The sequence below is a fragment of the Euprymna scolopes genome, chromosome 13, assembly GCF_053919585.1.
Source record: "Euprymna scolopes isolate OS-2025 chromosome 13, ASM5391958v1, whole genome shotgun sequence".
NCBI classification, from domain to species: domain Eukaryota; kingdom Metazoa; phylum Mollusca; class Cephalopoda; order Sepiida; family Sepiolidae; genus Euprymna; species Euprymna scolopes.
Genome location: NC_136494.1, coordinates 76,243,542 through 76,271,183, shown reverse-complemented (window position 1 = coordinate 76,271,183; position 27,642 = coordinate 76,243,542). Strand labels below are relative to the sequence as shown.

At 33.1% G+C, this 27,642-nt stretch overlaps 1 protein-coding gene and 1 pseudogene across 1 annotated transcript in view; both read left to right on the top strand.

The window, feature by feature from the left end:
* The window catches only part of LOC145292077 (T-box transcription factor T-like), a 247,007-nt gene that overhangs the window by 78,769 nt on the left and 140,596 nt on the right, over positions 1-27,642 (top strand). The gene's annotated exons all lie outside the window — the stretch shown is intronic.
* LOC145292510 (U2 spliceosomal RNA) lies at positions 16,742-16,883 on the top strand (annotated as a pseudogene).

Genomic DNA, 27,642 nt, shown 5'->3' with positions numbered 1-27,642 from the left:
TTCTTCCATGTGACCAGTTGTGATAACGGGAATCGTCTTGTCAGCAGCCAATCAAATCGATTGCAATCTTAATTTGCAGGAGTGCAAAATCGAAACAACTAACCGGATCTTGTCAAGATTGTCTGCTCTTTTTTGAATATCGGTTTCTGCTCCGCAGTGACAAGCAAGATTTGGTCCCTTCTGATTAGTGATTATATTCCTTTCAGATAACGTGAAGGCCTTCCCATTTTTCCATGTTAACAATGACTTGTCCGATTTACCATGTCTAGTTTTCCAGCAAATAAATAGTGGAAACCAACTAACCCTAACGATGTTGTTTTTTTAAATATTTTATATCTTACTATAATGAATAGATCATATCCTTTTCGTTCTAACTTTTATGCTGAATAAAAAGAGAAAAGTATAAAGTCTATTTTGCATTTAACTTCAAAAACCTCGCTATTTCTTTATTCTACACATTAAAACTTCTAATATTCTTCACTCAGCTGACAACTATCGATCATATAAACCTTTATCATCGAGTGTTTTTAGACCTCCATAAATAACGACTCGCTAGTCAAAAAATTATGTATTCTTACTCTATATTTTAAATACATGCTAAGAAGTATTACAAAATGTGTAGTTAAATAGTCAAAATGTACACTAAACATCTTTTAATTTATCAAATAAAATTTTAAATAAAGTTTTACGAAATAAGTGTATTTTATACCGTACGTAGTTAGTATTAAACTTCTAATTGGTGTTTAATTTAATTTGTCTATTAAACATTTTAATAACTAAATAAGTTATATGTAAAGATTGAATAGGGTTTTAAAAACTGGTCTAGGTTTATTTCACACACACACACACACACACAGTAATTAAATGGTAATTTGTAAAAATCTGCAAAAAAGTGCTTAATACTATTATAGAGCAAAAATATATTACCGTTTTATCTGCTTAGTTACACACTTTTCGGTTACCGAATCTTAAGGATCCGATAATTTCGTCAGACTTAACAAAAATGTTTATTATGAGTTATAATGATGGGAGTTTTTGTACTTTCTATAAGCCATTTTTTTCCTCGTTATAATAAATATTTCTGGAATCTATCGGATCGTTAATGATTCGGTAGTCGAAACATGTGTAACTAAGCAAATAAAACGGTTATATATATATATATATATATATATATATATATATATATGTCAACATTCCAAACCTAAAATATGCATTTATTCATTTTTTATGATGCACGTTGTGCACATATTCCCCTGAGTAACGGAAGCCCACCATCTATATAAAGGAGTTAAAATAATAATTAATAATAAATTTAAAAATGAAAACACTATCAATAATTCCCCCCCCCCCTCTTTATCTGTGCCTAAACCTTAACGTAGATTCCATGAACAAAGCTTCTTCCTTAGAACTGTACGCCTGTGGAATTGTTTTCCTGCTTTCCAGCTGACTACAATATGATTGTCTTCAAGTTCAACGTAAACAAGTTCTTGATGAGCCGTTCCACTTAAGTTAACAAATTTACCGAATTTCGATTACTATATTGTCCAATTGACTACTGGACACTCTTAACCCTTATCCTTGAGTGGTCTCTGGCCTTGATAAGTGGTTATTCCTATGTAAAAAAAATATCTCTGACTAATATATCAATTACTAAATTAATATTTCTTGTTAGGAGAAAAATTGATCTGAATATAATTTTAGCTATCAATAATTACTCTAATTTTAATTTCGAACGTGGATTAATTTTATCAATAGTTATGATTCGGATTTGATAAGATGTTTGAGAAAGACATGTGAAAATAATTCTTATTTTGAATTTAATAAATGATCTAACAGAATGTTTTCTAATGCAAGAGAGATAACTCCTATATTTTATAATGAAGTCATTCTACTTGATTGCGTTTTCATTGAATGCATAATTTTTAGCGAAAATCTTGAAAAATTAGATTTGATTTCTTTTTGGCTTGTTCTAGTAAAATAACAAAGATTTTATATATTAAGAAAAATATTGAGATAGCATCTCCTTATCGATATGTATTTCTTTACATAAGTGAATAAGCATATTTCTTTGCATAAGTGAATAAGTGTTTTTTTTATTGAAAGTTAATGTGTCTAGTTGGTGATTTAATTTCGTAAATTATAAACATAAATACGAAACGTTGGAAATATAGCTGCAGCATTTTTCAATAATAATGTCATTAATTCTAATTGGAAAATATGATTTGGTTAACGAACAGCTTTTCAGAACGAATTATGCTCGAAAACCAAGGAAAAAAGTTATGTGTTCATCAACGTTTCGTCTTTATTTCGAGACTTCCTGTGGATGAAATAAAGATGAAACGTTGATGAACACATAACTCGGTTTGTTCCTTTTTATTTTCTCTATTTTGTCGGAATACTATTTCCATTTTTCTCATATATATATATATATATATATATATATATATATATATTATTTTGATATCTAGACTGGTATTCCATGCCTTCGCTATTATAAGTGCAGGAAGTCATAATTACTGCTTGTTGAAGGATTCGAACACCTTTTACTCCATTTGTTAGGAGATTACTCTTGTATCAATTAACACGAGAATTAAAGTAATTAAACGCCTATTAATGCCAAATAATGCTGTCAGTGTTTTAACGACCGGTTGTATATTGCTAGTTCACTGCCTTTTTGTTCTATTTTGGCAGAGAGAACTAATTGCTAAATTTGCCAATGAACAGATGATGGTGACCATTTCTTGTTGATGTACAGGGTGTTTCAAAAGTCTTGGGAATATAACGATTTTTAATAATTCATAATGTTCCCAAGACTTTTGAAACACCCTGTATGTTAGCCCTCCCTTCAAAGGAGGAGGTAATGTATAAGATAGTCTTATCAGGAAAGATACTTCATTGCCCCTGATGGAAATAATGTTTAGGAGGATGGTCTCATGACAATAGAACAGATACTACACTACTGCCTTCGAATTAAGCGCTGCATGATAGTACCATAATCTAAAATGATGATTTTGGCTTTAGATTAACACGGCAAATAAATCATATATATATATATATATATATATATATATATATATAATGATTTTTCAGAATGTGAGAGATCATATATATTAAATTCCACAGCCAAACAACGTCGCATCCCACAAGAGCCATGATAGTCAACGAACCGGAAGTCCAAGACTCGAGTTTCGCCCTCATTTGGGCTCGTCAGTTAGATACATCCGAACTCAGGATTTGAAACCCGAGCCTCTTGCATGCATGGTAATCACTCTGCCAACTGAACAACCGCACAAAATTTGCTGATCGGGGCGTTTGCTCAGTTGGCAGAGTGCTTGCCATGCATGCAAGAGGCTCGGGTTTCGAATCCTGAGTTTGTATGTGTCTGATGAGCCCAAATGAGAGCGAAACTCGAGTCTTGGACTTCCGGTTCATTGACTGTCATGGCTCTTGTGGGCTGCGACGTTGTTTGGCTGTGCAATTTATTATATAAAATAAATTCTCAAAATATATTTTCGCAAGATTTTACTTTTTTTTTTTTTTTTTTTTTTTTTTACATCTTTTGCTTTTGGTTTCGATACCCCAAAACTTGAAACTATGTCTTTAGATGCGCACTTTTTTTTTCATAACCTTTCATGCTATCATAAATGAATCCGTTTTGAAAGTTCATTTTGAACACAGTCAACGACGGCTATTTCTGCTAGTGTATGTATAAAGTACGAAGTAACTAGTATTGACAACACACCTGGCATCGTAGCGATTGCGTTTATAACCAAAAATCTGAGCATTATTTCAAAAGGAACACGTTGTTAAATAACACCGGTCATTTAATGTACATACCATTCTATGTAGTTAAATAGAATGGCTTGTTTTGAATTAAACTAAAAAATAAGCTCATAAAAATAATCAAATAAACACCCTTTTTTTTTTTTTTTTTTTTTTTACTAAAAATTTTTTATTTTAGTTCTATGCAGAGAAATATACCTGACTTTTTGTTCTAATTCTAAAATCTGACATTTAAATAACCTTACAAAATAACCAGTGTCTATTTTGATTATTCGAACTACTTTTCTGAAGTCCGTTGTTCACAATATTTCGGTCGATCCCACATTCTGCAGGTGCATTTATCTATTTTCTTTCGAAATTGGAAATTTTATAGTTGAACTTTATACACAATTTCGAACTGAATCTACACAAATGTTTTTTTTTTTTTTTTTTTTATATATATAGCCATGATTAGGTAGCAGTTTTTTTGTTATTCGTAGTACGGGAGAAAACAGTAGGGAAGTGGTTGACGACACTGGCTTATGATTTGAATTTTTTCTAAATCCGAATCCAGTTCATTCCAGAAAATCACTTTCACTTAGGATGTTAGCAAGCTTGTCGTGGTACAGCACGTACATACTCGGCGTTCTCACAGGCTCGAAAAGCCTTTGAAAATTTTACACTGTACTGAAAAGGTCTTCTGTCGTTTTACCTTTTGAAGGCCTTGAAAATATGGAAATTGTTTTTAAAAGAGCTTAGAAAATAGTGCTCTTTTAAGTAAAACTTGTTGCCAGAATATTAAATAAAATCGAAAAAATACTTTTGAAATTGCATGATATTATTTTTTGGTATTATCAATACAAGGCATAGTTTATCCGATGTTATTCATATACGTCACGAATGTTGCCGAACTTAAAATCACAATACATACCATTTAAATATTTTTTAAAAATATAAATTAAAATATTAATTTTGGGTTTATTTTATTTTTTTATATATCAAACTTAGTTTTTAAAACTTTAATTTTGTCTGGAGAAGGCTTGAAAATGGGTATTTAAAATCTGTATGAACCATTGGTACCCGATGTCTTTTTAGAAAAAATTCTAACTAGAAAAATATCGGTGGAAGCCAATGCCAATAATAGAATTTTCGGATTCGTACGATATAATTTGTATAATAAACTTGAACCTTCAACCTTTATGAACCGAGGTGTGGCTGTACTTTTAGAATGACTGAATCTGTTACTTCATCTTTGGTGCAAATACAACTATTGAAACATCACAAAATCATTAAAGAAAGGAAAAAAATCCCAAAACAAATAGCGATATTTGAGTATTACACTTTTAATTTGAATTTTAACGAGCCAGTATATACTTTTTATTATTATTAATGGGTTATTTTAAGTAACTCTGATAAATGTTAATATCGATAGCTGTCAGTTTAATGAAAAATGTTCCAATGACATCTAACTCAAAATAGCTAACTCGGAAAACAATTCTTCTCGCTTGTCAGACACGGTTCCCGGAATGTAAGGACTAAAGGAAAAATAAAATTGTAAGTTTTCTGAAAGTAAATGCACAGTGGACTTTACACATTTATAAAAGTTTTTTTTATTTTATTCAACATTAAGTTGAACGAAATGGATCTGATCTATCGATTATAGTAATCTATAAAATATATGAATCCTCTAATATATAAACAGCTGTTTGTCTGTCTCTACATTTTCAAACTTCGTTTCCTTCGAAACTAAAAGTCGCAGAGCGACGCTGGGGGTTTCAAATGATTGTTTTGTTTTTTCTTTTCTTTTTTTACGGGTCGTTCTTTTATGGGTCTTTAGCTGGTGTAAAATTGTTTTAAGGGGTCGAAAATGGATAAAAATTGAAAAAAAAATCGTTTTGCATTTTGTAAATTCATTAATTTTAAATTGGTTCGTATGCTTGTCATGTTATTACAGTGGTAACGTCACCAGCTTTGAATGCTACAGTTTCGGTTTCAATTCTAGCTAATAGCATGTAAATATATACATTTTTTTACTTTCGAAATCACAGCTCTAATGTATACACACTCTGGATGAATTCAAATATTAGTGTTGGGACGATTAAATGGAATCGGGGGGAAAATTGGAAGATTTTGGGGAATCGGTATCAGAATCGGAAAAATTGATGCCTATTTTCCGATGCCAAAACGATTCTTTTAATTGTCTTTTTGATTTTGTTTAAAGTAAAATCTTTCATTGCTGGTAATAATGATAAAATAATAAATATTTATTGATTTTAAATTACCGGTTAAGCTAAAATCGATAGATCATTCTCCACAAGCGTACTTTTACATGTAGGAAAATATCTGCATATTTAACATGTTTTTACGAATATTGGGGAAAATAACAATCCTATAGTTAAATAATTAGATTTATAAAGAATCGGTATCGGTAATTGTATCGGAATCCGGGAAAGGAATTGGAATCGTCCTATTACTATAAAATGTATTTAAGCATATTTTACACTCGGACAAAGCCGGGCACCCCCGATTAGTTAATCATAATAAAAAATGAAATCCATAGGGTTAGTGAGTTTTATTTGACTGGATAATTAGAACTGATTTTTAACCAAAGCGCTTATCTATTACATCATATCCAATGTGAACAATTCTAGTATTAACTTTGGTAGGTTTAAACCACAATGTTTATTTTCTTAGTGTTCTTTTCTACTAATTATAATTATTCGCACTTCTACACTAGGTCAATACAAGATAACATTGTCGCACAACATGCGAGGTGCCTTCAGTGAGTTTTTCGTATGGCCACTTTTATTGATAGTACACAGTAATAGAGAAAGTAATCTCTTCCGGCTGCAATGCACTTGCTGCACAGAACAATTTCTGGAAGGCCACATGGAAATCCTTTTGTGTGAACGTGTTAATAAGCCCGTCAGTCTTTTTTATTTTATTTATTTTTTTACATAGGCTTAACCACTTATCAAGGCCAGAGACCACTCGAGGATAAGGGTTAAGAGTGTACAGTAGTCAATTGGACAATATAGTAATTGTTAGTAATGGAAATTAGGTAAATTTGTTACCTTAAGTGGAACGGCTCATCAAGAACTTGTTTACGTTGGACTTGAAGACAATCATATTGTAGTCAGCTGGAAAGCAGGAAAACGGAAGACAATTAAACAGGCGTGCAATTCTGAGAATGAAGCTTTCTTCATGGAATCTACGTTTAGGTTTAGGCACAGATAAAGAGTGGGGGGGATTATTTATAGTGTTTTCAGCTAGACGAGTGTTTCTTGTGAAAGATTGGCGAGGGGGACATAGATTGGAGCTCAGTCGAGCACTTGCCATGTAAATAACGATAAAGCAAACTCGCAACATTTCTTCAGTGAGATAGAGGTTGCAGGGAAGAGAAAAGGACGTTTCCTACGAGGCTATGGAGTCTATTTTGAACTCTATTAAGGCAGGACAAGTCCTTTTTAGCATCTCCTGCCCAGATGTGGCAACAGCACTCCATCTTTGGACGTACCTGGCTCTTATATAGATAGAGAATTGCATCAGCAGTGAGATATCTACTGGATTGATAGAAGATCCCACCATTTTTGCAGCGGCCTTGGCAACAGATTTGATGTACGTATTCCATTTAAGATCAGGAGTAAATGTTAAGCCCAGAAGCTTGTCAAAACATGAGGCCTCCCCAGGACGAGAGCCGTTCATTTCAATTGATGCCAGATGGGAACAGAACGTTGATGTAAAGAGAGAAGCTTGGTTTTAGATGCATTAAAAGTAACCATCCACTCCTTTCCCCATTGTACCACGTGCTCAAGATCAAAGAGAGAATCGGAGAGAACTTGGTCGTTTACGGTCTTAGATGTGCTGCCATAGATAGTCATCAGCATAAATGTCTACGAATAATGTAAGGATGTGATTTGGAAGATCATTAATTTAGATCAGGAAAAGAGTTGGGCCCAGGATGGACCCCTGAGTGACTCCAGCATTAATACTGTGAGCTTCTGATTTTTGCCCATCAACTACTACTCTTTCATCTCAATTATAACGACAGCCTCAAAGGTTTTCCTTGAGCTTAGGGAATAATCAAGTCACAGGGAGCAAGGTCTGTATTTAATGGAGGTTAAGGAACTGTCTTGGTGCACATAAGTTTTTTTTTTTTGTGTCTAATCTCTCTGAGCACCCTTGGGACAAAATTTGCACAAATCTTCCACATCTTCAATTCCTCACGAATAATTGTATACAGTTTCCAAACTGTGCAGCTCTTGTCTCTATAGACACCTGACGGCTCTTATCAATGAAATTCTTTATTTGGCTAATCAACTCCAGTGTTCTGACTTCCTTACTCCATCATCTCTCATAATATCTCACAGACTCCATGTCTGCCTTGAATCTTTTATGCTACTCAAAAACATGTTCTATTCCTGCAGAAAGGTACAAAAGCAGTCTGAAGCATTCCATACGTTTTTGTGGCATTTTTTCAAGTTTAAAATTTTATTGCATATCATCCTTCTAATATGTTATTACGTCCAGATTGCATTTTTGAAATTCAGCAGTTGTGACAATAAGGCTTTAGTAGGATGTATTCAAATTTTTGCTGTAGCTGTACATTTGAACCCGAAAGAATAAAAATGTCCTCTCCATAAGATGTATTGCAATAACTTATTGAATTTTCAAGAGTCTTCGACAATTTTAAATGCTTGCACAAAAGTCTGTAAACTTATTGACGGCACCTTAGGTGTTTCTTCTTTGAAACGTCTCTTATTTGCCATCTTTTTCCTTTTAGGTCATTCCACTAAGGTAGATTGTTTCCATTGTCCTTCATATGTGGCCAGCCATACTCGACATTCTAATGTCTCAACGGCTTTCTGATGTTATTTCAAACTTTCATGCATTTCCTTTGTATAGAAAAAAATTGTGCAGTCAAAATTAATAAAAAAGGTAAAGAAAACCATTGGCGCTTCTACACTATTGGGACGAAATTTCGGAAATCATAATACTGAATTTCACATGAAAACAATGGTATCTACGAATTCCTCGTATTTTTAAGATTATATCCAAAAATTATGAATATCGATAAAGTAGAAAATTATTAAAAAAATAAAAAAAATAGAATTTAGTAAAAACGATCGTAAGACAGTTCAAAAGGGAGGTAATTTTCCATTTTGATTTAAACAAGATGGCAATTTTTCACTTGCTAACACGATTAAAGTTGTTTTGTGTAATAATTCAGTAATATTCAGGTAATTTCGACTGCATAATTTGGAAGCTACCTTTGTAACTTATTAGAATTGACAAACAAATCAGTTGAAACCATTTTTTTTATCTGAAAACTCCATTTATCGACTAAAAAATCCCATCCCAATTCTATAGAAGCACCAAGTCATCATGTAGCATTTCCTGTCTTTGCTATAATCATTCTCCGTTCTTATTAGCTCCTTACATCAAATGGCTTTACGATTTGTCTGGAGCAACTTCAATAAAAAAGGTCGATCTGTCATAAGCATAGACAACTAATTATCTTATCAGTGTGTCAAGCTTGTAAAATTGTAAGTCACTCTTTTTCTTTTTACAAATGTCAACAATTTCGCGGAACGTATTTTATTTGCATCTCGCTTGTGTCTAAAACACAGAGACGGTAATTTTAATTGACTGAGACCGTTTATCTTGACGGCCGTGTGAGTTGAGACGGCCGCGTTTAAATATTTTCTCTAGCGATTTTGACTGAGCATGGCATTTTTTTTTGTTTATTTTTTTGTTTGACGTAGAAACAAGGGAAATCCCATAATAAATTCAATATCTTTTGATTTTTTTTTCTATATGCGTGTACTGTTTTAGTTTGATTAATGTAAATGTCTATGCATTAAATGACACCCAAATTAATATTTAGACCCATTTGAATATTTGCTTATTCAGATTGGCACTTATGGCGACAATTAAAAATAAAGAAAATACAGATGTACGTACCAGTCACGTACGAAGATGAAAAAAAAATCCCCAAAATTGCGTAATTTGATCAAGTAGATGTTTTTTATTCAATAAAATCAAAATTTACTCAGTGTTGATAAGCGGGGGGGGGTTAGTGGGGCAGATTGCTAAAACCATCTTACACTTGGTGATACAAGCACCAAAATTGAAATTTGTCAGGTTTACTTCTGCAGCCATCTTGAAAACTGACAGCCATATTGAATTTTCTAATGCCTAACGTTCTTTCTTTAAAATGTACCGATTTTGGTGCTTATATCACTGAAAGATTCTTATGAAATATTGATAACCTGTCCCACTAGATGTAGATTTTTTTTTTATAATGTCGTCGGAAGGACAACTGAAACATAAGATTTAAAGACAATTAACAGAACATGCATTTTTTTCTCAGAAAAATAAAATTCTCAAATTGTATTTTTTATTTTATTTTTTATTTTTAATTTTTTTTTTTAGAAAGGATATTTTATATAGGTTAAAAACATTTGAAGATTAGTAAACTGGCTTCGGCCTTCACTTATCCATAAAAAACAGTAAATTTGTTGTTTCGAAAAAAAACAAAAAAGTACTTGATCAATTTTTTTTTTTTAAAATTAATCTTTATTCTATGACAAGTAGGTACATGATAAACATTTTTTCCATTTTTGTTTATCACTATAAATGCCAGTTTGAAGTCTGAATAAGCAGCGAATATTTTTACCCATGAAAAATTTGGACAAGAAAACAAAACGGGTGAAAGTACGGAATAGCTAACAATCGCTAACTTGTAATAAAACGTAACTTATACAAAACGCACTAGAATGAAACTCTCTTAGAACTTCAGTTTAAACATATAGAAACGATTTGTTTATGCCATGTAAAAATTATAAGAAATTAATTACACGTTAAAATTACGCTGAGTCATCCATTTTGTTTGTTTTTCTAGTTCTCGAGTGTAAACTATTCTGTACTTACGTTTATAAAGCTTTCAAATTTTTTTACAATTTTTTTTTCATGTGTTTGATAGATTTTCGTTCTAATATATTGTTTTTTTTTGGGGGGGGGGGCGTTTAAGAATTATCTCAACTCCAAGGTTTTAAATCGCTGCATTGGATAGCTATAAATTAATATAAATTCCGATTAAACAGTTCATACGATAGGTTTCAGAAAATGTTGCTAAATTTTATTTCCCATTATATCTGGATTCAGTCAAATAAATTTTGAAATTCATTATGCTATTGCGGTTCATAATCTGATCTGCTAACATTTCCACATATTAGGAAACGCGAACTGTTTAAGTTAAATTTGTTAAGTAAAATATGAAAGCAGAAATATTTACGAAAAATGTTTGTTAAAAATATCATAAAATATGAAATCGGAAAATGTTTAAAAAAATGTACTCTGAACTTATCTCCGCTAACTGCATAATTCTCCTTATGTTATCATGTGTTCATCTGTGTACAATGTTTCTGACAAAGGAAGAAATAATTTCTGTCTTGGGATGGCTGCTTTGAATAGGTGTTATCTGTAAATTTATACTCTTCTTATAATAATCCTATTTACTTGCGTCCCCACGAGGGCAGAGTTAGACACAAGGTCCATTTTTAATGTGAAAAATCCAGCCCTCCAAAGGGGCACTCTGGATAGGAACAAAAACTTAAATCGTCTCAGTAAGAGAGAATTTCTCCTCCACTGACCGAGGACAGAAAAGAAGTGTAGTATCAGAACTGATACTACACTATTGACCCGAATCTTCATCGATCAACAGTTAATTTATCATGTTATTAACGCTTACACTAGTGATTATTTTTATCATAAGCATTGATTAGTTAAAACATAAACTGATCTTTAGGTATCGATTTAATTGCTTCTCGTGTGTGTGTATATGCTTTGAAAATGTGGTAATTAAGCTACCTCATTTTATTGCGTTCATCTTCGTAAGGATCCATAAAGCTACTGCATAGAATTGATGTTTCGTCGTTTTTTATATATCCACGTAACGCTGGGTTTTCTAGTCAGCTAATCAGATTCTCAGTTATTCACACATCCATTTATTGTAGTCACTGAGGCGAATGCACACCTCTTTCCCTGTTCGTATATGACCTAATTTGTATTTAGATGTTTTACCTGCATTTTTTAATACTTGATTATTTGTTTATTATATTTATGTGTGTGTGAGTGAGAGAGAGAATAGAGTATAGCCCTTGCTCACCGACTGGGATATAGTGAAAGATTCCGAATGCATTTCTTTTTTGTCGTGAGCGAGCAATGCAAAACTGGGATATATTTACGGAAGTTCCGTTTAAAACCAGTAGCCCCTAAGACATGCCAAGAAGTGATTGCATACCTTACGTTTTGAACTGATCCAAGTCAATCAGCACAACTTTCCTGTGATTGTAAATCCATTCTAGGATCAATCGAATCAGATACAAGTTATTCTAAATCGGTCTCCCTATCATAACATGGTTTTACTCGAATTCAATCAACCCTTCGATAAAACCCTGCAAATGGTTCAGTAAGATCTCTACTAAAATCTTTAACTCTGCGTTTAGCAGTTCCAGCCCATCCTGCATATTCCGCTTCACCAGCAATATTACTCTTTGTGATTTACCTAGTATAGAACCCTTATCGAATCGATGGTTCAACACACGACAGTAGTAATGCAAACATGTGCCACGGCCTCAAATACAATTCATAGGGCATACCACCAAGTCACGGCAATTTGTTGTAGACAACATGCTTTAATGAAGTCAACACCTCGTGCTCTGTGACCCTTCTATCACAACTAGCTGCAGCAGCCGCATTGCGGTAGGAAGCTGGCTAAATACTTGCCAAACTCATGGAACACGTGATTAGGCAGTTGAGTGAAGTTCCCCTCAAAATGCTCCCGAAATAGAATGCCAGTTACGTTCATACTGTGTGCTTGATTTTTCAAATTTCCCTATCTGATCAAGTCGGAAACTTTATGCTCATTTGCGTTTGAGTTCATTACTTCTTCGGATACCTTTTGCAATCTGTTTCTTTCGTAATACTCTCGCTTTCATAACACTCCCTCGCGTTGTGTTGTAGATTCTAACAAACTACGAATGCTCATAGCATCTTTTAAGTGTTTCTTGGCCTTATCTAGTACGAGACTCTAAGCCTATTTGATGGTGGACCTTTTAGTTTTTAAGCTGATCTATTATTTATTCCTGGTATACATTGACACCAACTGGGTATAATTGTAGCATTTCCTGAAAGTCTTCTACAAGGAGATATTTAATTTCCGACTAATTTAAGAATATTGGGCCATACCTAGTTTAAGGTCTAATTGACTTAGCCAGTGGACATTGGGTCATTATATATCACCTATGTTGTATCTTCTAACTAAAAGCCCAAATTAGTATTCGGGTAGTTTTACACTTTCTCCATCTATTTAGGGATGAATGCTGACATTCCCATACTCTGCACTTGGCCACGCGATAAAAGTTTCCGGATCCCAATAAAAGAGCGCCTCTTAAACGATGTTGGACGAATGTGGCCATATTTTTTTTTTTTTTTGTGTTAGTTTTCCGACGAAACGTTAGTCTTAATGTGCTATATAAAGATGAAGTGTTCATTCTGGTGAAAGTCTAACCAGATCAGTAGTGAACGACACTAGCATAAAACATTTAGGACCTTTATGTCGTATTGATTTATTACCTTTTTAATACGTCATAATTTTCAACTTAATCAGCACATATACTCATAATATAATGCCACCTGCGCACAGGCTGAGAAATGGAGAATTTATCAGAAGATAAGCTTACTCCTTAATAGGTCTTTGGGCGCTTAACAAGTGGACACAATGCAATATATTTCCACAAGTTTCTCCAAAAAGAAACGCCAATCTTACAATTTGCCGCTGATAGTTACATCTCTAATTCATACTCTACCTAATCCCACACTATATTATCCACCTAATATTAATTATTATCTATTCTTTTTTTTTCATTTGCTTCCTGTTAGGCTTCAACAACTTATTCTATCCAATAGTGTCGATTGGCCCGGTGTCGACCGGCGGATGTCGATAGGCATACTTGTACAAATTGTTTGACCATTAAATATTTCGGTTTAAACGAAGATAAAGTATGCAAATAATAAAAATAGAATTACAACCAACACTGGACAATGAGTGAACTTTTTAGTCACTTCAAATGTATGATATAGATGTTAGTCATCTAACTTGTCAGATCCGAACTCAAACTTGACGGAGAAAATAGCGATGAAAGTTAATATCTCCCTGATGGAACAGAAATACAAAAAATAAAAGAAAATGATCGTTTACGTAGCTGTGGCACAAACGATTGTTCATTAAAAATGTAAATTGACTATTTATTTTTAAAAAAGTCAAATTTATAACAAAACAATATCCCGATGCTATTTTGCTGGGCAGGGGAGATAATACTGTAGCGATATTTAATAAAACCATTCTTTACATGGAGTAACGGGCATTGGAACAACTCTGAATCATTTTGAAACATATGGAGTGCAAGGACTCCCAGGATATAAGTGAAACAAGTCGACACCGGTTGATCCTTACATTTCCACGTCATCAGTAAACAAACATAAAAATCAAGTTGCTAGTCTTTTCACTAATAAGATTTATTTTTTACTGTAGGATGCGATTTTAATTAAAAAAAAAACAACAAAAAAAAACATTTAAACTATTTAAACAAAACTCTTTTTTAATAAATAATCGCCAGATAGTTATTTTACAGTTTTAACTTTTAAATAAGATCTATTGCAAATATAAGGAAAAGTTTTTTTTTTTGTTTTTTTTCTAATGTAGGTACAAAACATTTTTTTTTTTTCGGGGGGGACGGGTATTTCCGGAATTAAAAAACTGATGTTAGAATTGAGAATTTGGGATGTTGATATGTCTCCGCTGTAACAGCTACCATGAGATTAAATTAAAATTTACTATTTTAAGATTATTTTAAAATATCAATTAATTGTTGCTAAAGTTAATGTTTTAAAAAATTTAATAAATAAATACTGAATTGTATTAAAAAGGCACATACAAAATATACATTTTCAAAAATATCCTTGACCTTTTAGCTAGTATCTGTTATGGTATTTAATCCTTCATCTCATTGGTCAGTGACAAAGAAATAGTTCCAGACTGATTTAATTTAATTTTCGTACAAATCCGGACTCCTTTTGGTTGGCTGTATTTTCTATACATTAAATAAACGACCTTTTAGATGCATATTAATCTTTCAAAATCTACATACGGATAAATCAAAGTCACCTTTTACATATCAACACTGAATTCTTTTTAAAGCTAATGCTAAAATAAAAAAAAAAAAATTTGGCCTATTATTATTGAGAATAAGAAAACAAAGCAATCACTGCTCGACTAAAATACAGATATTCACGTTGAACGCTCTAATAGTCATCTAGGTAACTCGTCAATGTCTGCTCGCTCAGTAGGCAAAGTCATAAACATTATGACGTACAATAGCTATCGATGACAGCGTTTGATTTTTTTTTTTTTTTTTTTTTTTTTAGCCGCTTTCCACAACCATGATTAACCGCTTTTAGCCGCTTTCCACAAACATAATTAAACTTTGTTTTGCCTTTTTTGTAAAGGACATTTTCTCAATAAAATTTATTTTTGTTTTGATTTAGGAATTTCCGATCTTAATTAAATTGCGCGTGGGGAGCACTTGCTATTCAGTAACATAATAACAAAGGAAATCAACTCTATCGTTGGAAGGTGACGGTGGTCGAGTGGTTAACCAAACTGACGGCCTGTGATTTCAAAGTTCGAGTCCAGTTCCCCCCCCCCCACAAAAAAAAAAACCACACTATCACTTAAGATGTTGGTAACCTTCTCATGGTCTCTCTCGTAAGTACCAGCTATCTTTCTAGAAAGAAATCTGAAAAATTCTAGAAAAATATCGGAAACCAATGCTAACAATAGAATCTTCGAATCCCTGCCATATGATTAAAAACGCAATATCTAGTCGTGATTTTCCTAAATCGTCTTCCCTCGGTTGTAATTTAGTTCGCTAAAAAAGGTAAACTTGTTATCGAATCTGGCCCACAGCAGATTGAACAAGAGCGCCCAACAAAATACTATGTAAATAGTAGAATGTCGATTTTATTTACTAAGAAATTCACAAACGACGTGTATTGCATAGAGTTGTGGCTACGATAGGAACTTTGCGTTTAATATTTTATTTTATTTTTACATTTATTTGCCAAAAGACAAAGCATTTTTCCACTGACATGTGATTGGCTACTGTTATTGAGGTCAGATTTAGTATAACAAACTGATTGGGTGATGTGGACAGCAACGTTTTTAACTTCATGTTAGTACGCTTGAGGAAATAGGAAAGGAAGTCCAAAGGTAAAATGTTCGGTGAAAAAAAAACAAAAAAAAAAAAAACTCAAGGTAGAAAAATTTTTGACATTCACAATTACAGTCGGATTTAGCAATTATGTAGTAAGATGGGGTATTTTCGTTTAGAAGAATAAAATACAAGTTCTAGGATTATTCCATCATAACAAGCTGGTTGGAATGGTTAAAGAAAAAGCGTTTTTTTTTTTTTTTTTTTTTTTTTTTTTTTGGTAGAATTGAATGTGATCATCCTTTTTTGCCCCGTCCTTCTACAGACCGAGTTTATTAGTCACGTGCAAGCGACTCTATAAGTCGCTCCATCGGTCGGTCTGTCTGTAACACTTTTGTGCTTGGCCTTTTTGGTTAAGATCAAAGGTCTGTTGTTAATAGATGCTGTTCTTAGCTTTTTAAGCTTTCTTGACCTTTTGGCCAAGATCAAAGTGTAGTATCTATTCCGGTAGATACTGCAAATAAAGACCATATGTGGGGGCAGCCCCTCATATAAGACCTTGGTCAATGTAAGAGCAACCCTTCATACCAATTGTCACTATCCAGCTCCCTTACTCCCCAAGCAGTTTGTCCCCATTTCCCCTTCACTCCTCACATTAAAAATCGGCCTTGTGCCTAATTTGCTCGGTAGGGGAGCAAATAAATACCCCTTTCTTGGCTTTTTGGCCAAGATCAAAGTGTAGTATCTGTTCTTACTACATGCTGTACTTGCGTTTGTAACTTTGTGATATAACGTGGGGGATCTCTTTTCTGTAATAATTTTATGTAAAATGATCACTCACTTTACAACCAGTCCGTCTCAAAGCCATTCAAGTCATTCTCCAGATCATTCAAGTTGTTTTTGAAGGATTCCAGTTATTTTTTAAGCATTCAAGTCATGCTTAAGGTCATTCAATTCATCCTTAAGTTCATTAAAGCCATTATAAGTCATTTACTTTTTATTTATTTAAGTCAAATCAGCCCATTTTTCGGGCATTTTTTATCTTTAAGAATTTCATGTCTATCCTACATTCACACATTCATTACACGAGAGCATGCAACTAATGGCTATCGGCCTTGTTTTCTAAGAACGCAGCCATTGCCATCAGTGTGTTGACATTCGATCTGAACTTATTAACGGATCAAAAACGTGGTGGCATCAGCAAATCTGTGATAGCAACTCTGATCCACTCCAAAGCTTAATAATTTGAATGGAGCCTTATAAGAGGTAATAAGGCTCCATCTGACATCAATACTCCATACATGGGCGAATGGTGGCCTTGTCGAGGTACAAGATACTTTCTGGCGTAAGTAACTTACTAGCACGGTAGAGAGAACCCACTTTCCTCGCAGCAGCCCTGGCAATGATCTCAAAATATGTTCCAACTTATGTTCCCTGTGAACGTTAAGCTGAGGAGATTGAAAGAAGTACTGTCAGGTAATGTATCTTTAGTCATAGCTATAGGTGATTGGGAAGGTTTCTTGTAATTATTGAAGGAGACTAGCTTGGTTTTGGTAGCATTGAACGCGACCATCCGTTTTCGTCCCAATTCCACTACAGATTGGTGGTCTTCCTTTAATGTTTCTGCTATTTCCTCGTGTTCATTTGTTTTCCCCTCATGCCTGTTATAGAGCGTGGTGTCATCAGCAGATATACCCATCTCAGATGATTTTATCAAGGAGGTTATTTATGAATATAAGGAATAATAAATGTCCAAGGATAGACCGCTGAGCTACATCCGCATTTATATCATATTGTTTCGATGTAGGACCGTCGAGGACAACTTAGATTATTCTCTTAAGGATTTAATTATGTTAAGTATTCGTCCAGTGCTACCGTATGATCTGATTTCCCTGAGAATGTCATCGCGCCATACCCTGTCAAAAGCCTTAGATATATCTAGGGCTATTGCTCCACTCTCCCCTGCTTTGTCCAGCGTATGGTATATACTCGTATTTCCTATCACACACAGGAGGGTTAGACGTAGAAAGAATGATTAGTTAAGGGTTTGGAGTAAGGGAGGCAGAAACAATGAAAGAACTGGTTTGATGCTGTTGGGGTTCCTACCTAAGTGTTGTGAAGTGAAAAAGTAAAACAAAAAAAAACATAATTTATCAATGAACAAAGGTATAGAAATATGTTGATGGAAAGACAGTTGATAGGAAGTTGTTCACCAAGTATTACAAAAGGAAGCTTAGGTGGATTATTGATAAAGATGTGGTTATGATGATGACTGGTTCTAAAGATCGATAAATTTTAGATATAGTTTTAGCTTTGGTCATGAAGATACACATAGTAGACGCATAAATTCAATATAGTCACACTATCTGTCAGTATCTACTGCATGTTTTCTTTGATATGATCAGTCGATGTTATTCAATAGCACAAATTCGTATAATAGGTTGAAGGTGATTTTACTCTTGAAAATATTGTTGGGTGCCCAGAAGAGATGTTTTCTTGCATTAGTTTTATAATATAACTGTTTGGCCTTTCATTCTGTACACTTGACATTTACGCATTATGCCAGCCATTTTTAAATACTGAAGGCAATATGATTGCTAAACTACCTTCGAACACCGCTCGACAACAAACATAGCGTTAGTCAATGATTCGTGTCATATAAAAAGAACCTTCACTTACTACTCGCAGGCCTTCCGGCATTGCTCTGTCCTAAAATACACATGAATATTTTTACTTAGTGCAGATTTCTTTATTATGAACAGAAATACTGTAGGTATAAAGCATAACGTAAAATTCCTTTAAAAATGAAGTAAAAATCATAGAAAGAAACTGAGACGTGTGGATTCAAGTATTGTTTTTTTTTTTAAAACACTTCAATTCTTGCAAAAAAAAAAAATAAATAATTGAGCTAATATCGAAACCAAAGCCTAAAGTGAGGCCAGCACGATAACCATTAGACCAGCTTGGCCTACTCTCTTTAAAGTGTTTTTTAAATCTTCTTCTTAGCATAAAGAAGCTATTATATTTCTCGACTGTGTATGCACAGTCGTGAAACAGTTGACAAAGAGAAAAATCCGCCGATCCCCTCACGCACCAATTTGCTTATTTTGACCACTTAGCAGCCGTTTCCCCTGGATGAAAATAGATTAAAGTTTTCTACATATCTGAATATCCTATATACCAAATTTGAAGTCTGGAGATCAAAATTTCGTCGAGTATATAGATTAGGAAGTGTCCTGACATACATTCTCGGTTTTATAGTTATATAGAGTATCAGGTTGACCCGAAAATTCTTGCGGTTTTTATCTTTTAAATGCTGAACATATTTCGACTCAAAAGAAAAAATTTATTGATCAAAATAAGCACCATCAGAATCCACACTTTTGTTAATGCGAAGCAAATGTATTTATGCCAATAATGAAAATATTGCATTCCAATTGCGATGAAGTCGCTGAAGGCGTTTTTGGTATCGCTTAGGCTTTTGAAGCATTTCTCACGCAGAAAGTTGTCGAGATGCTTGAAAAAGTGGTAGGTGAGAGATCTGAAGTGTATGGCGGATAAGGCAGTTTCATAGCCCAATTCGTTCAACTTCTGCAGGGTCGGTTTAGCAACGTGCGGCCGGGCATTGTCGTGGAGAGAAATTGGGCCTTTTCTGTTGATTTAATGTTGGGTGTTGTTGTTGAAGTTTCTGATGCATTTCCTCCATGTGTTGACAGTACTCGTCCGCAGTCATGGTTTCGCCTGCAAAAGAGACCGACCACAGACGGCCAAACAGTCAGCATGACCTTCTTTTGGTGCAACTCTAACTTCGGGAAATGTTGTGGAGATTCCTCGGCGTCTAACCACCGAGCTGAGCGTCAGCAGTTGTTGTAAAGACTCGCTTTTTATCGCAAGTCATAACCCAGATGAGAAATAAGTCCCTGGTGCGTAAAAGAAAGGAAGATGACACTTCATAACTGAATTTCTTGTAGTTGTCGTTCAATTCGTGAAGCACTTACTAAAGTTTTTGTCTTTCCAATCTCAAGCGGTTGGAAATCGTCGTATACGTTACATCTAATTCAGAAGTAAGTTCTCGAACAGTTGTGCATGGATTGGCTTCGACTAAGGCTCTTAATTGATCGTTGTCAACATTCCATGACCACTCATCATCTTAGACTTTCATCGCCGCCATGAAATTTGTTAAACCACTATTGCGCTGTGCGTTCAGTAGTGGTTCCTGGACCAAACGCTCCATTGATATCGCGAGCTGTTTCAGCAATGTTTCTGCCTAGTTTGAATTGAAAAAGAGAATTGCACAAATTTGCTTTTTTTTTTTCCATCTTGTATTCAACGTTCTAGAAACGCGATCGTTTTAAAACTATTACAGGGCGACCCCCCCCAAAAAAAACGGGCCCTACTCTAATTAGGCCCCGTTTCTTAGTGTTTTGTCAGAATGAAATGAAACTTTGGTCATAACTAGTTTATTATATTCATAACATCACATCAAAACACTAGGATCTGTGGCCTTTTTTCTCCGTTGACTGTAAAATGCTCAGAAAAACACTTGAATGTCCTGTTTTATGGGGGTCACCCTGTATAATTTAAACGATTAGATAGAGCAAGGAAACGCTGTTTAAAATGATGTGTAAAATAAAGGTATAAGGAAAACTTATTTGAAAAAACATATTTTGAAATCAAAATTTAAAATTCTGCAAGAACTTCTCAACCTAAAATTTACATGTATTGACTTCCTGAACATAGTTTTACTTAAACGACCGACTGTCATCTTTTCTGTTTTCTTCATCTGCTTTTTCGCCGTGATACTACTTGAAAAAAATAAGTAAAACAAAATTAGACACTTCTGCATGACAGTGATATGAGGCGAATGTATGCATTTTAGTTTCAAGAACCGTCGATAGAGGGCGTGTGTTAGCCGAACAGGGTTCGATAACTTGTACCTTTTTAAAAGTTCGTGCAAAGGCAATCCCTTGGAAGGGGTTTTTGAACAAATAAGGGAACTCTATCCCTTGTAACTGTGCAAAAAAAACTATATTCCAAAAGGTTTCAATGAAAATCACTCATTGAATAAAATAAAAATTTAAAAAATGAAAAAATTCCATAAACTTTTATAAATAAAAACTTCTATACTATTATTTTGCTACATTGACAAACAAAAATTATATTTTGATATGTTTATACAATCTTACTGTGAAAAAATTTTTTTTTCTTAAATTCCTATAAACAGGTATTTAAACTTGTATGTTGCTACATGACAAACTAAAATTATTCACTCATTGAAAAATGAGATTAATACATTAAAATTATATGTTTTTATTCAATAAATGTTTCAGTTTTCATATTTTCGTGCTATTTATTTCGTTATATATTTTTGCGTTATCGTAAACACTTGTTTATATTTGAGGTTCACATAATGGCTGCTTTCTCTTTCGAAGAACGGGTCGATAACTCGTATCTGTTGCTAATATGTTACTATCATGCAGAAGTACACAAAATAATTATCAAACTTTATAGAAAGGTAACTGTTTGGCATTTTGTTGGACATCTTAACAAATGCCCATTAGATTTCATGTTAAAAAAAAAAAAAAACGATTGTTCCACGCTTCTTAGCTCTCGTGGTTCTAGATGACGATGTCGCGTTATAAATGTAAAGATTTAACAACACTTTTATTTAACATAAAATACGTATTTAAGTAGGTTGAAGAGGTAATTTTTTTACCATCTTATTTATTATTCTAATAAAGGTCCCTTACATTTTAAATTGTCAATGTTTTTACTGAATAACTCGTAATTGTTGGCGTATTTTGTCATTACATCTACGCTATGGCGAGTTAGAATAGCCGATAACTTCCTTTTAGTTCATTCTTAATCTAATAAAATATTCTATTTTGGTCATCTAAATTAATAATTTTTTTTTACATTGATATTCATTAAATTGGTATTTTATGCGAAATAAGGACCGTTTTATCGTCGGAATTTTTCGGGTACTATGCCGAAAATTGTCCAAAATCTTGGCTAATGAAATCGCAGTAGCGAACGTCCTTTTAAGAAACATTTAGTCGCTAAAATTGGTTTACTACAGCAAAAATATAAATATTTCTTTAAAAAAGTAAAATTAAACGATACAGTGCAAAACTATTTTTGTTTGTAATCTGTTCTTTGTGACCAATGAGTTTTTATTCGTTCATTATTTTTATAAGATAAAACACATTCAATTCCTATTTTTTACATTTTAACGCACTTTTTCTTTATAGTTCTGGGTGCTCTGGTAGAAAACCGCCCATGACTTTCCCTTATTTTTAAAAGATTACATACGCTGATTAATAGACCTAACAAACTATTCATTTTTTTTTTTTTTTTTACAAGGAAGTCACCACTTATCAAGGCCCGGAAGCCACTCGAGGATAAGGGTTATTGCGTGTACAGTAATCAATGGGATAATATCGCAGTAATCGTTAGTAATAGAGATCTGATAGTGTCTTAAGGGGGCGGTTCATCAGTAATTTGTTTATGTTGGACTTGAATACATCAAAGTTTTAGTCAGGTGGAAAACAAGCAAACGGAAGAGTTCCACAGCCGTGCACTTCTGAGAAAGAAGCTTTGTTCATGGAATCTACGTTTTGATTTAGGCACAGATAAAGAGCTTTCACGTTTTCCATTAATATCTATCCATATTAAATAAGTTCCAGTTTTTCCACAGTATTTTACGTGACTCACATAACGATAATGCGCCAAATAATCATGGTTTACTTTGTTTAAAGAATCTGTTGTGGTTTCTATCATTTTTCTAATGGGGAAACGCCGTTACACGGGTTCTGTTAATTTAAAATAAGTTAGGTACTGTAAATATACATTATTTGATTATATTTAAATAAGTAAATTGTTTTTAAGATGTTATTTATAAATTTAAGTTTTAAAAATTAAAGAAAAAAAAACTATGGTCAACATACCGTAATTGTTTCATCAATTATATTGCTTAGTCTACTTTTTAAACATATTTCACTAAATATTTTTGGTACTTATTCAGAACTGTACTTACTTGAAAATTTTTTTCAAAATTACAGAAAAATCTTTGATGTGCGTACTCGTCACGAAACGAACATGTCATATTCCCAAAGTTACGTAAATTGATGAAATAGTTTCTATTTAAACTAAGAAAATTAAAATTAACGATTTTTAGCGTTTTTTCTACTAAACTGTATCGAGCATCAGGCTGATTTTGACTCCGACATTTTGATTTGTCTCCCCCTTATTTCATCGGATTTTTATCTTGGCCGACGAAAACACTAGCTTTTCTAGAATTACAAGCTATTTGATGAATTACGTGTGTTTTATATATATATATATATATATATATATATATATATATATATATATATATATATATATGTACTAGACATGTAATAGGCTTAGCTAAACTGGCATGAAAATGTTCAGTACTTTAGTTACCAAGATCACATTAACTAAATGCTGCCTTTTCATGTAAGTGTTAATACTGAAAGTTAAAGGAAAGACATTTTTCCTGGCGAGAATTTAGTTATTAATAACTACATATCGAAACATTGTCATGTTGGTGTATTGAAGCCTGTTACATGCCTGTATAAATAAATATAAATGGGTCTATTTTTATTATTCAGATCCGTTTTATAAACCCGGTAGGAATTTTTTTGATTTTTATCCGAACAGTACTATTTAATCTGGTCTAATATTTTACATTATATCAAATCTATCATAATTTTATATTTTGCTTGTAACCCCTTTTATATTGAAACATTTTCTCCATGTGTCATTCGAAAGCGAAAATCGTATTATTTAAATAACACCTTTGAACCTGAGGAATTGGAATGCAAGCTTTAATAAACATTTTTTTATGTTACAAATGACTTGAGTATAGTTTTTGTTGATTTTCTTTTTTTATTTTTTTTATTTAAGTTACACTTTTCTTCAATATTACTTAATTATGCCGAAATAAAAGTAAATATTTACTTGTGCCTGGTTTGAAAAAATAGGTCCTTATTTACTATTTGTTATTAAATTAATAGAATAGTATTATAATTTTTAAAGAGCCTGCATGTTTTCATGTAGCTTCGTCCCATAGAACCAAAGATAATGAACATTTCAATATTCAATTTGACTACGCGTGTATGTGTATACACACAACCTTTGTTGGCAATTTTATAAGTTTCAAATCTCAGCGACTATTGATCAGAATTTTACACATGAAGGCTCGTTGGAAAGGTAATTACCTTAGTTGTGTAGTGGGCTATGTGGCATTTCCCGTTAAGGTCGCACATAAGGGGATAATTCCTTATCAAGAATTTATTTTATGGCACATTTTATAGCCATAAAATTCATAGTCATGTTTTTCTAGTTTTGCATATGAATTACAAAATATCTTATATTTCTCCCAAACCTCTAGCTTTGATTGAGAGGAGACTAAAACTTGCTGCTATGGTTTCTAATGATCTGAAATAACAGCAAGGGGAGACATGATTCCGAATATTTCTCATGTTATCCACCCTCTTTGGTTTTCATACATAAAGTAAATTTAGATGTATAAGGATTATTTGATACTGGATATATTCATAATCGTACCCTATTTCCAAAAGAGGGCAGATATAACGTGAGAAATATTTGGAATCAAGTCTTTCCTTTCAGTTCATTTGAAACCATATCAAGTTTTAGTCGCCCCTCTATAAAGTCCAGAGTTTTGAGGAAATATGTGTGTATAGGAGAGATTAATCGTGAAATTAAAATAGGAAATTTTATAAAATTTATTAAATCATCAGCTGTTAAAGAAAGGAATTTGAGAAAATGACACTTAATCTATGGACTGTCAATGCTAAGCTGTTTGCATCTGTAAGATATAACTAGTAAAATAACAAATTACTCTTTAGTATCAATTTGAAAAATTACAGGTAAAATAATTTTGTTTTACCGCGTGTTGACGAAATTGAAGGGAAATTCGAAGCTGGGTAGAAAAACATTTTATCAATGCAAATATTCAAAGGCGCAATTTGAAAATTGGTAGAACAAAATCGAACAGTAAGGTGTTTGAATTCAATAATCCAATGCTAACATTCCGTGAACCGTGAAATGATTTATTACAACAATTCTAAAGCCAGAAATCCGTGAATCATTCCAATAAAATCATAGTGTATCCATATATGATATATATATATATATATATATATATATATATATATATATATAATACACGCGTCGTGGTTTGCTAATGCTTTTTTTATTTGTTTTTAGAATGTACTCCTCATGGAAAACGTCGATAGTAGCGTGAAAAACAGTATGGCAGATTAGCGCATGTAAAAACTTAAACGACTCGTTCAGACAGTTCTTATGAGAAATTAGCTATCTCAAACTTTAAGAACTCCTAATTTATTAAACTGCAGAAATGAAATAACAAAATTATGTATACACAAATAAACTTTATTCTAGGATAACAATACACATGCAAAAACATTAATAACAAAACTGATAATTATAATAATTAATATAATAAACAATACATAAACAAATACACTAGTATTAAATACAATGAAAGTAAAAAAAAAACAAAAAACATTCAAATTAAAACTGTCAGTTCTCCAACACAAATAAGCGTGAAACTCGATCCACGCCCAAAAGAACAAAGAAATGGGTGAATTAGAGGCCACGAGAACCCTTGCCTGATAAACGCGGCCCATTGGCTAGGATAAATGAGGGGTGTATAACAAAGAATCTGATCGACTGACTCAGTATCACGGAAATATATAAAAATGCGAAGTAACATCGATTTTATGCAATAGAACCATGAATCCTGGCGAAGATAAAACATGGTAAATTGTGCAACTTGATTGCCATATATAAATTTTCCAAAATTACTACCTGGCTCTACTTGCGTATCGAGCACTGTCAAAGTGAATACTAAATTTTATATATATTTACACTGGCAAAAGTACCCGTCGTTGACTGGGTTCAAAACCAGCCAACAGAAAATGGACTCTGATTTATGAAAGTATGATAGGTTATGAAAAGGAAGGGTTGTAAAGAGATAGCTTCGAATTTGGGGGTATCAAAACCAAAGCAAAATATGATGAAAGTAAAAATAAAATAGATAAACCCATAATTTATTATACCATACCTGTTCACACTGAAACACTTATCACAATATTCTGTGGATCTATATTAAAAGACCTTATTAAACTTTGTGACATATTGCAATTCTATGGAGGTCAGGCGCGAAGGAACATCCCATAATTTTATTATACCATATTTCTTCAAACTGAAACATAATTATCAAAGTATACTTACGCAGATAGATATGAAAAGTCTTTATTAAAGTTTGTGCCTACTTCCATTCTATGGAGGCCAGGCGCGAACGCAGACCCCACAATTTTATTACACCATCCCTATTTAAGTTAAAACATACTTAGCAAATATTATGTACATCTATATCAAAAACACTTGTAAGCGTTTTTTTTTAAATTTATTTCCATACTTTGCGGACCAGGCGGGTACGCAGACCCCACAATTTTAATGAATCATCATTATGCCAGATCAAACATACCCATTCCTGTGTCTCGATACATCTATCATATCTGATCAGTTTTCTATAATAGTCGACCATATAGGAACCTATTTGTGACCAGACACATACACAGACGTTCAGCTTATATATATATATATATATATATAATTTCATGCGTCCTGTCGAACTTTAGAATCTGTAGGCAGTTTTATTTTTTTCGGCATTACTATTCTCATCTTCATTTTTACTTTAGCAAGGATTTGTCGATGCAAGCCCAAATCCTATCTAACATTTCAACTTTATTAAAAGTAAATTAAAACATTAAATTGGAATTCATTGAGATGTGTATTTATTTATTGCGGACTTTTATTCCAATAAAATAATATATATACCATTCAATACGGACCCGACTATGGAAGATCAGATAAAAAAATAAACGTGGATTTATAAGACCGAAAAATTCAACCTTGATCGCCCTTCGTGGCACAGTGGATAGAGGCGTTGAATCTCTACTATTAAAGGCGAGAATTGTCTGAAGATAGCGGTTTCAATTCTACCAAAAAACCGACCAGAAGCTTCCTTAGCCAAAAACATGGCGAGAAAACAACTATGGATGGCAGTAATTGCTGAGGATGCAGTTAGGGGATTCAGAGTTCCTATCCCGTCGCGGTTACCACCTGACGAAAGCGAGAGGAATAGTTGGCCGAAACGTCGTGAAACAACTAAGAAAGATGAGGATAAGTCCGCAATTAATAAATTAAAACAGATTGAAACCTCGCAATCGAAAAATTCTGAAAAAACATACTAGAAACGGAAAGGACAAAATATTTTAAATATCGGTCGTTTTAATGGCCAAAAATACGTAGAAAGGAAAAGTTTGGATCCCTATTTTAAACAAATGTTTTCCTATTAAAAAAAATATTTGTCGCAAAAGTAATGAGAAAGCAAATGTATGGATCGCTTAAGCTAAAAAAAAAATTATCTAAAGAGGTCCCAGTATATTTGCGAAAGCGAAGTAGAATAACCGACAATATTGGAAATATTAATTCAGATAGTTATTTGCGGCTATTTGTCCAAATTCAG